At 47.4% G+C, this 13,277-nt stretch overlaps 2 pseudogenes; both read left to right on the forward strand.

Moving 5' to 3' along the window:
* Positions 1 to 1,748: 1,748 nt before the first annotated feature.
* LOC125553582 (dirigent protein 22 pseudogene) lies at positions 1,749 to 2,587 on the forward strand (annotated as a pseudogene).
* Positions 2,588 to 6,328: 3,741 nt separating this feature from the next.
* LOC125553583 (dirigent protein 22-like) overlaps positions 6,329 to 13,277 on the forward strand; it is a 30,286-nt pseudogene continuing 23,337 nt past the window's right edge.

The raw sequence follows: 13,277 nt of genomic DNA on the forward strand, positions 1-13,277 counted from the left end.
TACATCTCAGAGCAGGCCTAGATCCGACCGAACATCCATGGATTTTCTCCGGGGCGCCGGGCCACGCGGTTCGCGGTATGATAACTAGTGGACCATATGTTCGGAGGGCCTAAAATGTCAGCAAATCCAGCATGCACACTACTCATACGTCATAACGCTCGTTCCCCAAAAAAAGTGATAACGCTCCAGGTCCGATGGTAAAACGCTTACTTAATATAGCACGCCATGATTATCACTTTGTCATAGAAATCGATATAATCAGTGGAATCTCAATTATCATCGATCTAATCGACGGGTGTACTTAGAGCATCTACAGCTGGAATTGACAAATCCGGTCCCTCAAACGCCCGCACTCAAAGGCCCGTAGAGGCGACCGGGCGCATCCGCGAACAGTGGCCGGGCCCATCTCAAATTAGCTATTTTGAATCTGAGTCTCTCATATTTGAACCCCTAAATCCATACAAAGCATTAAAAAAAAATTCTAAGTACTACATACTACGTACTACCATAGCTAATTTTGCCGTTGAAGATGTCCACGACGTCGGTGCCGGGCGACGGATGGACGGGCGCATAGGAGGGCTCTGGCTTCTCCTCCTCCTCCTGCCCGACCTCATTCATGTAGACGAACATCTCCTCCTCCTCCAGGGCGTGATGCGCCTCCATCTTCTGCCGGCGATGGCGTCTCGCCTCCGCATCCTACTCTGATAGAAGGGAATCGAGGATGGCCTGCTGCTCCGTCTGCAGATCCGCGTCCTCGGCATTCCCCATATCCTCCTCCTCAACCTCCTCCTCCGGATCCACTGCATACAGAGGTAGCCCTGCGGCGATCCTTGCCCGGATCTGCTCAAGGAGCTGCAGCCAGCGCTCCGTCGTTAGAAATGGGTGGCCCCTTATCCGGCGGCGTGAGGGCATGGCTACTAGTGGTGGTGGATGGGGAGTGGAAAGTGGCGGCGGCGGCGGACGGGGGAAGGAAGATGTGGAGGGGTAGGGTTTCGGTGCAGACGGTCGGCTTAAATAGCCAGGCTAGGCACTATGCGGCCCGCCGGGGCGGCGCCACGCAACGACATGGTCCAATGGGAGGAGACGAGCTTCAGACTACAGGCTTTCCGAGCGATTCCGCGTGGGAGCCCGACGTCAGTCTGACGTGGCGGGTGCGGTCGGGCGCCCCCATAGCCGTCTTATATTTGGGCTGGATATAAGGGGTGCTGGTCAGTTCGGACGTTTGAGACCCATTTGAGACGGTCAACATGGTCAAAATTTCATGACCGGTTAGTGACCCGGGCGGCCTGCCCAGCCGTTTAAGACGGGTTTGGGATGCCCAGTTGTAGATGCTCTTAACCCTACCCGTCACTATGGACGAATACCATCCTATGCTTGATCTTGTCAGTTGCCAAGTATTCATCCTCCACAGGCGAGAGAGGCTGTGAGGCTTTAACGATTTGATTTCCACCCCAGAGATTAATATTTCTCCGTAGTTGACTGGCCGCCACCGACAGCTGAAATCTGGTGATCCACCAAAGCCACAATCCACAAGTAACATCATGACCATTGCTCCTGTGCATTGTGCTCCCCAGCTGCATATCACCATTAGCACTGGTGTCCATTTTACCCTACTACCACTCCAGTTTATGGAGCAGCCTTCTGAATCCCAATTGCTGCACGCCACGTGTCGCTTGTGTTCCTCTTACGCTCCTTCCATCCACTATAAATAGCTGGTGACCTACACATGAAAGAGCACAAGTCACAGACACACGTAGTAGCATCTACGGAGTAGCACACATATTACTTAGCGAAAGAGATGACCAAGGGAGCGGTGATGCTTCTTGTTCTCTTCATCACGGTGCTGTCCGCGGTGAGTGAGGCCCATAGGCCCGGTAACAGGGCCCTAGCCCATGGGCGTCGCCCGGGGGCCGACCCAGTTGCACCGACACACCTCCACTTCTACTTCCACGACAGCTCGAGAGGCACTCCCCCCACGTCGGTGCGGGTGGCAGGCCCGGCGAAGCCGTCGTTGCAGACCTTCTTCGGGGCGGTGCACGTGATGGATGACCCACTGACGGAGAGGCCGGAGCTCGGGTCAGCGGCCGTGGGACGGGCCCAGGGCGTCTACATAGGGGCGGACCAGACAGCAATGGGCTTCCTGCAGGTCATGAACCTCGTGCTCACCTCCGGCGCCTACAACGGCAGCTCGCTCACCGTGCTCGGCCGCAACTTCCCGCTCGCCGAAGTCCGGGAGATGCCCATCGTCGGGGGCACCGGCGCCTTCCGCTTCGCCCGCGGGTACGCGCAGGCCCGGACCTACTCGATGAACACCAAGACCGGCGACGCCAACGTCGAGTACGACGTCTACGTCATGCATTAGCATGCAAATATTTAAGGGCTAACTGATTGTAATGCTTCACAGAGTGTTTTCATTTCATTTTTTATTGCTTCAGGTTGGCCGTGCTTTGAGATTTGGACTTCTCCTTTTCCTCAATATTGGTGTGCCTTTGCTTGGGTTGATCGTCTAGCAAGTGGCAAGAAATAAGTGAACCTAGGTGAAATGTGGTGTGCTTTTTCTTAAATCAATGGAAATTTATTTATCGCATTTAAATTTGTGTTCCCTTCTTGCGCTTCTGAATTTGATTGCTTTATGACTTTATCCTTGCTGCTCCCTCCGTTTTAAATTAAGTGTCGCTGATTTAGTAATTTAGAACCAAGGGAATAGTTCAGAAACTATAATTTCTTAAGTATTCTGAAGAGATTGACTTCTTGCCATCACCGATGTAGATTTTAAAGTCGGTTTTAAGCTGTGTTTCAGTCAGTGCTATTTTTCACTCAGTGTGCTATAACATACTAGCATTCCTCCAATGTTTAATACTCACATGGGTCTTAGTGTGGAGCTCAAATGTCATTCATTTTTTCTTGTGGTTTTAACCCCTCGAATCATGTCAGAGAAGAGAAATGATTTTTATTCCTTATGACTTGATCTTAGCACTATGACCCGGTCTTCAGAATTTTTTTCTTCTTTTTTGCTAAGACCCTTCCTTACAATCCTTGAGGATAGGTTTTAATGCTATTTTTTTGGCTTAAACCCCATGTCTTTGCAACATTGGAGACGCCCAAGTCACTAGTTCACTACTACCTAGCAACTAGCATGACAATAATGTATTAGGCCAAATTACGACGCAAACGATTGGTCTATGGGTGTATATACACTCTATATGAAAAAAATAGTAATTAAATAAAAACTCAAAAAATCTGAAAATATTTTTGAAATAAACTTGACCTTCCATTGTACTCGTAAAAAAATTCACGAAAAAAAACCTGTTGACTTCACAGCAAAAAAACATTTTTTTGGTCAAAATAGTGTGAATGGTGATTTGTATATAGCAATATTTTTTCATTTTTTCCCTAAATTCAACTCTATGTTTTTATTCGTGAAAAATTATATACTAGTGCAAAAGAAAGTCAGGTTTATTCCCAAAAAATCAGAACTTTTTGACCTTTTTGTAATTATTATTGTTATTCTCCATATAGGGTGAATATACACCCAGGAACCAAGACATATTTCCGACAAATTAGTGCATACTGTCGCTGCCTGAAAATCTCATTTTGATCCCGAGCTCAGATGCTCCTTGGATGAATTAAACAGTAAATTCAAATAGAATACCAAAATAATAAATAGTAAAATCTCATTTTGAGAGACTCTTCTAGGTTCTTGCAACTTTATTTCGTTGAGATGACATTCGAGGAGCTTGATACAAAAATAAAATAAAGTCAAGCTCGAATTTGTTGCAGCATTGGACAGTTTGCAGCTCCAATTTTATTATTTTTATACCGAGATCCTGTGATGCCACCTCAGCGCGATTTGCAAGCACCTAGGAGAGTCCCTCTTCTTTGATGTATACAACCTTCAGATTTTTTTAATACATTTTCTATTTTATTTGAATTTACTATTGATGCGGGTGCCCAAGCACCAAAACGCCTCGTTGGTACCTATAATTTTAAGTTGCCAAGTGATAGTTACATTATAAACTAGATGATACCCCGTGTGTTGCTGCGTGAATCGATTGCAATATATTTCAGTAAGATTTGATTGTATGAAATATAAATACTTAGATTAATAACACGTGAAGAAAAATAGAAATACATATGACTTATAATATTTGATTATGTATAGTTGTAAAAAAATTTATTGAATATAGATAGAATTAAAAATATTTTCCCTTGCATGGTTGCATGTGGTGGTGGGTCTTTTTTCCATGCATGGTTGCATGTTAAGGTGAGTCTTATCCCATCCATAATTATACGGTGATGTGCCATGCTTGCATGTTGAGATAAATAAATTATCAGAGATCACTCTCTTAGGTAGTATAAGGCTGGTCATAGTGAGAGTAACTTAGCAAGTAACATAGCGCATTTCAAGACAAGTTTGCTTATGTGGCATAGAGTTAATGAGGAGAAAGGTGTTTGGAGTAACATAATATGTTACTGTAACATAACGCAACCCAAAGCAAAATGAGTCTATAATGTAATAAATGCTATCATCTATGTTACTACTTATATGTTATTTTGCACTATGAAGGTAGTAACAAAAAATAATTTAGTCTAAGTTACTTCCCACTATGACTAGCTTAAGGCATAGGATAACTAGAGCTTCTCTGATGAAAATGTTCTCATGGATGCTGAAGTGAATATGTACTTGTACTAGTAAAATTATAATGTTATAAATGAAAATACAAAAAATAATTTAGTCAAAAGTAAAATTAAAGAGAAAACTATTTTGCTCATCCACATTTTGTTCCTCATACTTTCAAACCGAACATGACTCGTCCAAACGGTGGTTTGGCGTTGATGTGGACCTGGTATTGAGAATTGATCTCGCCATATTAGCGCCATGTCACACAATATGGGTCCAAAATTCTCTCTCGATTCCCATCGCAGTCCAACAACGAAGGCGAATTGCGGGAATAGCATTGCACATAGGCACGGGGCACAACTGCAAAGGTGGTCGAGGTCTTAGGTGGAAGGATGTTGCGTTGTTCCCGGCGGAGGAGTCATGTCATATTTCTCTTAAGGGTTGGGGATGCTCCTCCCTACTCTATTCCTCCTCCTCCTCCCCCTCCCTCTCTCTCTCTCTCTTTCTGTGTGTGTGTGTCCCCTCCCTCACTCCCTCTCTCTCATGTCCCCTCTCTCTCTCATGCCCCTCTCTTCCAACTGGGGTCGAGTAGGGTTGGAACGACGAGTGCAAGAATAGACAACGAGAGAGGTAATACGAGGGAGCAGGCACGCATTGTTGCTATAGCTCGGGCAGCAAGGTGGTGGCCACAGTTGCGACGTCCTTGACGCCGAGCTCAAGGCGGCGGAAATAGAGGCTCCTGCATCTTAGATTCTTGAGAGGAAAGGGACGTCGGTAGTCAAGGTGCATGACATATCTTTCTCCTCGTGAGGAGGATGGTGGCCACGAGCTCCATGACCACAACGGCTTCCAGGCATCCAGTCGAAGCCGAGGAAGAAGGTTGAGTGTGATCTCCCATGATTTGGTGACCTCTATTTTTCGGGTGTGGATACAACTGTGGCTGCTCCTCTAGAACATGGGTAAAATCCCCATGTGTGATCCCCTCTGAAACATCTGGTAGTGTTCTTCACCCTGCTGAAGCTACTAACGGATTTCAGTACCGTCAACCGGTGACCAACCGTGCAATTCGATTAAAAACGAAGCTCGCGGACCATCCGTTACATCTCATGGCAAAAAATGTCAGCAATTCCAACATGAACTATCGCGAACTCCAAGTACAATGGTAGAAATGCCGACCTAGGAGTGCGCCCTGATTCTTATTTTGGCCACATCATGATCACCGATCTACTTAGTGGAAGTTCCATTATCATTCCCTCGCTCGTTCTCTCAGGAAAAAAAAGAGTTCCATTAGTGAAGGTGTACAATTCTATGCCCATCAGCCCATATGTTATTGATTTCCGCCTCTATTTTTTCATAGTTTTGCCACCGATAACAGAAATCTGGTGATCCTCCACTCACAAAATTCCTCCAAAACCACAATCTAAAATCTAAAGGCAACATCATAACCGTTGATCCTCTCATTGTGCTCCCCGAGTCAGGTGCCTGTCACCATTGGCCAAGCAAAGTTTTATTGTCCACCTTGCCCTACCACTGTCCACTCCTGCCTTCTGAATCGCCAACTAGAACCCACCACGTGTCACTTATTTTCCTCTTACACTCCCTCCATCCCACTATAAATAGCTGGTGAGCTACACTTGAAAGATAGCACAAACTCACATACACTCACGTAAGCATCTATGGAGTAGCACACATTACTTAGCTCTAGAAATGGCCAAGGGAGCAGTGATGCTTCTTGTGCTCTTCACGGTGCTCTTCACGGTGCTGTCAGCGATGAGCGAGGCCCAGCCGCAGCACGAGCCCGGTCACGGGATCTTGGCCCACGGGCATCGCCGGTCTGACCTAGAGGCATCATCCAATGTGTGCCAGGATCCTAGTGGCACCTTCGGCTCCACCGGTTAACCACCTCCTATTCGCTGATGACAGACTGCTGTTCTTCAAGGAAAACAGTGTGGGTGCTATCGAGGTGAACCACGTGTTGGATATATATTGCAATGCACAGGTCAGCGGATAAATTTCGACAAATCATCTATATTCTTCAGCAAAGGTGTCCCTGAGGCTGTTCGCAATGACATAAAAAAGTATTGTGAATGTTCCTAATGAAACATTAAATGAGAAATATCTGGGCATGCCCACAGATGTTGGGGCCTCAAACAATGGATCGTTCAAGTATTTAAAGGACAGGTTACGGAACATGATCCAAGGATGGGTTGAAAGGACAATGTCATCTACGGGCAAGGAGGCGCTGGTCAAAGCAGTGGCACAGGCTATCCCAGTCTTCTCCATGCCTTGCTTCAAATTTCCTACACTAGTAGAAAAAGGGCCATTTGTCCCGGTTCATAAGGGCCTTTAGTCCTGGTTTTGGAACCGGGACTAAAGGGTCGTTACTAAAGGCCCCCCCCCTTTAGTCCCAGTTAACCGGGACTAAAGGCCCTCCACGTGGCCGCTGCGTGGAGGTCCACCTTTAGTCCCGGTTGGTAACACCAACCGGGTTCTAAAAAAATATTATTATTTAGTAACAATAATATTTCTTGAATAAGTAGTTTGACCATTGTTTGACCACAGTTTGACAAGATTTGACCAAAATTCAAAAAAACTGAAATAATTATTTAGTAAGACTAATAGTCTCGAATAATTATTTAGTAACACTAATACTTCTTGAATAAGTAGTTTGACCAGATTTAACGAAAATTCAAAAAAACTGAAATTTGAGCATAACTTTTTTCCTTTTAGAATTTGAGGATTCTAACAATTTGCAAACAGGCCGTAGGCTGTCAAAATCGGATGCGGATTTTCGTGCTGAACATTTTGATATATTATACGTTTTTTCTGACATCGTATGCAAAAGTTATAGTCGTTTTACATTTTCCCTACACTTTTTGCAAAACATGTCCAAATTTAAGTTTTTAAATTTTCCTAACTAGTAGATGTAGTAACATAACTACATCTCGAAGGATTTTAACTTTTGAAGTTTTTATCATTTTCTTTTTCTTTTTACAAAACTGAAAAGGCGATACACGGGGGGGGGGGTAGAATTTTAAAATTGCACCATTAGTACTGGTTCATGGCTCCAACCGGTACTAAAGGTCTACCTTTAGTACCGGTTGGTGCCATGAACCGGTACTAATGCCTCAACCCCATTTGTCCCGGTTGGTGGCTCGAACCGGGACTAAAGGTCTAACCTTTAGTACCGGTTCGTGCCACAAACCGATACTAATGGGCATCGCACCCTTTAGTTCCGGTTCGTGGCACCAACCGGGACTAAAGGTCCCATTTGAACCGGGACTAATGCCTGTACGGTGCCCTAGCCGCTCGAACCGGGACTAATGCTCATATTAGTCCCGGTTCGTAATGCAACCTGGATTAATGCTCTTTTCTGACCGAACCAAAGCCCTATTTTCTACTAGTGCTAGAGGACTATGTGAGCACCTGAACATGTTGATCCGGAAGTTTTGGTGGGGGGAGTAAGAATGGTCAACGTAAACCACATTGGGTCTCATGGAAGGCAATGACTCAGCCTAAGAGTATGGGAGGTTTGGGCTTCAAAGACTTCGAGCTTTTCAATCTAGCTATGCTAGCTAGACAGGTATGGCGCATGCTGCAGGATCCTCACTCCCTCAGTGCGCGAATTATGAAGAGCATCTACTTCCCTAATACCACTATCCTGGATGCCTCCCTCGGGAGTCACCCAAGCCAGATATGGTGAGCCCTAGTGGAAGGACATGACACATTGAAACTGGGACTAATCAAGCACATTGGCAATGGGGAGAGCACCGATATATGGAGGGACAACTGGCTCCCTTGTCCGGAAATGATGAGACCATATGGCTGTATTGCAAATGCACCGCTGATACTAGTAGCGGAATTGATTGATCACACTAGTGCTACATGGAACAAGCAAAAGATCGACGCCACCTTCCTGGCATTTGATGCGAAGGTAATTCTTAGCATGCCTCTGTGCACAACTCCCATGGAGGACTATTGGAGCTGGGTACACGAAAGAACCGGGCATTTCACTGTGCGATCGGCCTACAACATGCTAGTGGCGACCAGGCAACGGAGAGAAGCATGGTTGGAAGGTTCTTCGGGCTCCTCGACAGCACAGGCAGACTCGAGCTCATGGAAGACTCTGTGGAAAATAGAGGTACCATCCAAGGTGCATATGTTCTTGTGGAGGTTATCAAAGCAGTCTTTGCCAACGGAAGACGTGCGAGCTGATCAAAAGATGTCGACGACCAGCTCCTGCGGGTTTTGTGGAGCGCATGACTCCTGGCGACACTCCCTACTCGAGTGCACCGTGTCCAGATGCACCTGGACGATTGTTGATGAAGATTTGGGCAGTACCTTGGTGGCTACAAACGAGAACCGAGCTAAGAGTTGGCTCTTTAACCTAATGGGCTCGCTCTTGCATGAGTAGTTCACTCTCATGGCGGTAATGTTGTGGGTTGTTTGGACGTCTCGAAGAAAGCCCATACATGAAGCAATATTTTAGACCCCACATGCGATAAAGGACTTCATAACACGCTACATGCAAGATCTTGAGGCAGTCATGAAGCCTATGAATCAACACCGGGCGGCAGTGAGTGGGGCACCGTTGGTTTCCAGACCAAAGGCACCACCGGCAAACTTTGCAAAGATACATATAGACGCTGGGGTACATCCTCACAGAGGAGGTTCAGCAGTAGTGATTTGCAGAGATAGCCAAGGAACTTTTTCAGGCAGCTCAGTGTAACGCCCTCGATGCGGCTATATCTCCCACGTGTCGAAGCACGACTTAGAGGCATAACCGCATTGAAAGCAATGTCGCAAGTGAGGTAATCTTCGCAAACAACCCATGTAATACAATAAGGGAAAAGATACATAGTTGGCTTACAATCGCCACTTCACACAATTACATGAATAAAGCATTACAACATCCAAAAACAATCAAGGTCCGACTACGGAACCAAAATAAAAGAAGAACCCCAAATGCGACAAGGTCCCCGATCGACCCCAACTGGGATCCACTACTGATCAACTAGAACGGAACAACACAAAGGACAAGATCTTCATCGAGCTCCTCCTTGAGCTTGGTTGCGTCATCTGCACGGACTCATCAGCACCTGCAAGCTGGTTTTTGAAGTAATCTATGAGCCACGGGGACTCAGCAATCTCGCACCCTCGCGATCAAGACTATTTAAGCTTATGGGTAAGGTAAAGGTATGATGTGGAGCTGCAGCAAGCGACTAGCATATATGGTGGCTAACCTATTCGCAAAAGAGAGCGAGAAGAGAAGGCAAAGCACGATCGAGAAACTATGATCAAGAAGTGATCCTAGAACAACCTACGCCAAGCATTACTCCAACACCGTGTTCACTTCCCGGACTCCGCTGGAAAGAGACCATCACGGTTACACACGCGGTTGATGCATTTTAATTAAGGTTAACTTCAGGTTTTCAACAACCGGACGTTAACAAATTCCCATCTGCCCATAACCGCGGGCACGGCTTTCGAAAGTTCAATCCCTGCAGGGGTGTCCCAACTTAGCCCAAGACAAGCTCTCACGGTCAACAAAGGATATACCTTCTCCCGAGACATTCCGATCAGGCTCGGTATCCCGGTTCTACAAGACAACTTCCACAAGTTAAAACAAATCCAGCAACACCGCCCGAATGTGCCGACAAATCCCGATAGGAGCTGCACATATCTCGTTCTCAGGGCACACTCAGATGAGACTAGCTACGAGTAAAACCAAACCTCAAGTTGCCCCGAGGTGGCCCCGCAGGCAGCTCAGTCGGACCAACACTCAAAGGAGCACTAGCCCAGGGGGGTTTAAATAAGATGACCCTTAGGAGCGCGACTCCCAAGGGAAAAGAAAAGGCTAGGTGGCGAATGGTAAAACCAGTGTAGGGCATTGCTGGAAGAGTTTTATTCAAGGCGAACCGTCAAGGGGTTCCCATTATAGCCCAACCGCGTAAGGAACGCAAAATCCGGGAACATAACACCGATATGATGGAAACTAGGGCGGCAAGAGTGGAACAAAACACCAGGCATAAGGCCGAGCCTTCCACCCTTTACCAAGTATATAGATGCATTAATTAAATAAGATATATTGTGATATCCCAACAAGTAAACATGTTCCAACAAGGAACAACATAACCATGTCCCAACAAGGTACAAACTTCATCTTCACCTGCAACTAACAACGCTATAAGAGGGGCTGAGCAAAGCGGTAACATAGCCAAACAACGGTTTGCTAGGACAAGGTGGGTTAGAGGCTTGGTTCAACAATATAGGAGGCATGATAAGCAAGTGGTAGGTATCGCAGCATAGGCATAGCAAAAGAGCGAGCAACTAGCAAGCAAAGATAGAAGTGATTTCGAGGGTATGGTCATCTTGCTTGAAATCCCGCAAGGAAGAAGAACGAGTCCATGAAGAAGACAAACGGACATAGTCGAACGAATCCTCACACACATGAGGTAATCGGAACCAACCCGAAGAAGCAACACCGGAAAGAAGCAAACAACCACCACATAAACATGACATGATGCACAACCAAGTATGATGCATGTCCGGTTTAATGAAGCATGGCATGGCAAAATGCACAAGCAATCGTACAAATTAAGTGGAGCTCAATATGCAACGAGTTGCATATTGACGAAACACCACATGACTTATTTAGTTCTCTCCCGTTTATGTACTCAACAATATTAAATGTTGATTATCATGGAAAGAGGTGAAACATAAAGGGATTATCTATCTAAACAATTTAAATGGGGCCGGATATAGCAAACAACAAATCCGGTAAATCCCCATATGCATTAGTAAATTAATGCAAACAACAATTTAGACCATCTTAATGTTGTTAACATGATGCGGATGACATGTTCAAGTTTTACGCAATTTTAAGAAAATGTTGACAAGAGCATTATGAAGCATTTGTCATCGTGGCGGAAACGAAAAAGGGGTGCCACGGCAACGATAAGGAAAACGGTGCCATGGCAGCGTTCCGGTTCCAGTAACTCGATTGAGATACCGATGCAAAGGGGAAGTGTGCGGAACGTGACATGCAAGGATGGTGGGGTGATCTCGGATACCGAGTTCCCACATGTCGGTGGCAAGGCAAAAAGAGGGGCGACGTGCATCGACAATTCGAGCACCGAGCAAGCACGAGCATCTCATACATCACACATGCATTCGTTCACGGGCGGTCGTCTCAGGGTTATACCTTCGAATCATGCATTATCGGAACGGATCGATTTCGGCGGTAGGGGTACACATGTCGAAGGGGAAGTAGTTGTTCACGGGGTCGTCGTGGGAAGTAGCGGTTCACGTGACGGTAGTTGAACTTGACGTTTGCGTTACACGGGTCTTCGGCGACGGTCGTCGTACATGGTTCGGAGTGGTACTTGCTTCTTCGGACTTGTCGGTCTCGATTCTTGTGACGGTAGCGGTATACGTCTCGTTTTCGGAGAGGTACTTGGGGTCATTTTAACTTGTCGGTCTCGTCATCTCGAAGGGGGTGCTTGACGTTCTTAGCGATTCCGACGATGACGGTAGAGGTACACTTGTTGTAGGGGTACTTGTCGGATCCACGGCGACGGTAGAGGTACAAACATTCTCGCGGTACTTGGGTCATCGTGGAACTTGGCAATAGTAGTGGTACAAGGGTTGTGGCCGGCCTTGGCGGTTCATCGTGTAGTCGTAAGCGTTCCGTAGATGTTCATGTCGTCGTAGCCGTTCGGATCTTGGAGCGATGGTAGTCGTTCACTTGACGGTCTTGAAGGATTCGAAGGGGTACTGGGCGGTCTGTCGTGGTACTCGTTCGCATCCGTGTGTCGTGGTACGTGGTATCCCTGTAGTTGACCTTGCCGGTCTTCATGGTTGAAAAGAAGTAGCACAAGGACCTCGGGAGAACGACGCAGCCGCATGGAGGCTTGCGACAGGGAAGTCGAGGAAGACGAGCTCGAAGCAGTGCTGGAGCATGGCGACGCGGTGGCCGGACCAAGCAGGGTGACGAGGTGGCGGCGAGGAGCTCCTGGACCGGCTGCAGGAGACGATGCACTTGAGGTCGCGGCGATGCAGGGAGCAGCAGCAGCTCTAGGAGCTTGATAGCAGGTGAGGAGGTCGAGGCCAGCACCGGTCGGCGCCATGGCGCAGCTCGGTTGCGGCAAGGCGAGGGGCGTACTTGCAGGAGAGGGAGGCGCATGGGAGGAAGAAGGAGAGTCCGGCGATGTTCACTGTAGGTGGTGGGGTATCGAGGGTGAGGCGGAGGCGCCGGGAGCCTGCAGGGTGGAGCCGAGGAGGAGGTCCGGTGATGGCCGGTGTTGTGGCTCCGGCGAGCTCCGGCCAAAATTGGGACGAGTGGTGCGGGGCCTTGCTGGAAGAAGGAGTGGAGGGGCTCGGCGTGAGCGAGAGAGAGGGAGGCGCAGGTGGTTCAGACACGGGAGCGAGAGGTGGGGAGATCGAGCGAATGGAGAGGAAGAGGGAGTCGGGTACGAGCGATCCTCTCCTGGCGGCGCAAGCAGGAAACGAAGGGGGAGAGAGGATCGTCCAGAGGGTGTGGGCTAGGGTTAGGTGTAGGTGGGATGGCTGGGCCTTGGAGGGGCAAATGGGCCTGCGCTGGAGGTTGGGCCGGCCTGTGCTATCTCTCTTCTCTCTCTCTCATATTTCCTTTAAC

Source organism: Triticum urartu, chromosome 4A (assembly GCF_056163025.1).
Source record: "Triticum urartu cultivar PI428250 chromosome 4A, HENAU_Tu73, whole genome shotgun sequence".
NCBI lineage: Eukaryota > Viridiplantae > Streptophyta > Magnoliopsida > Poales > Poaceae > Triticum > Triticum urartu.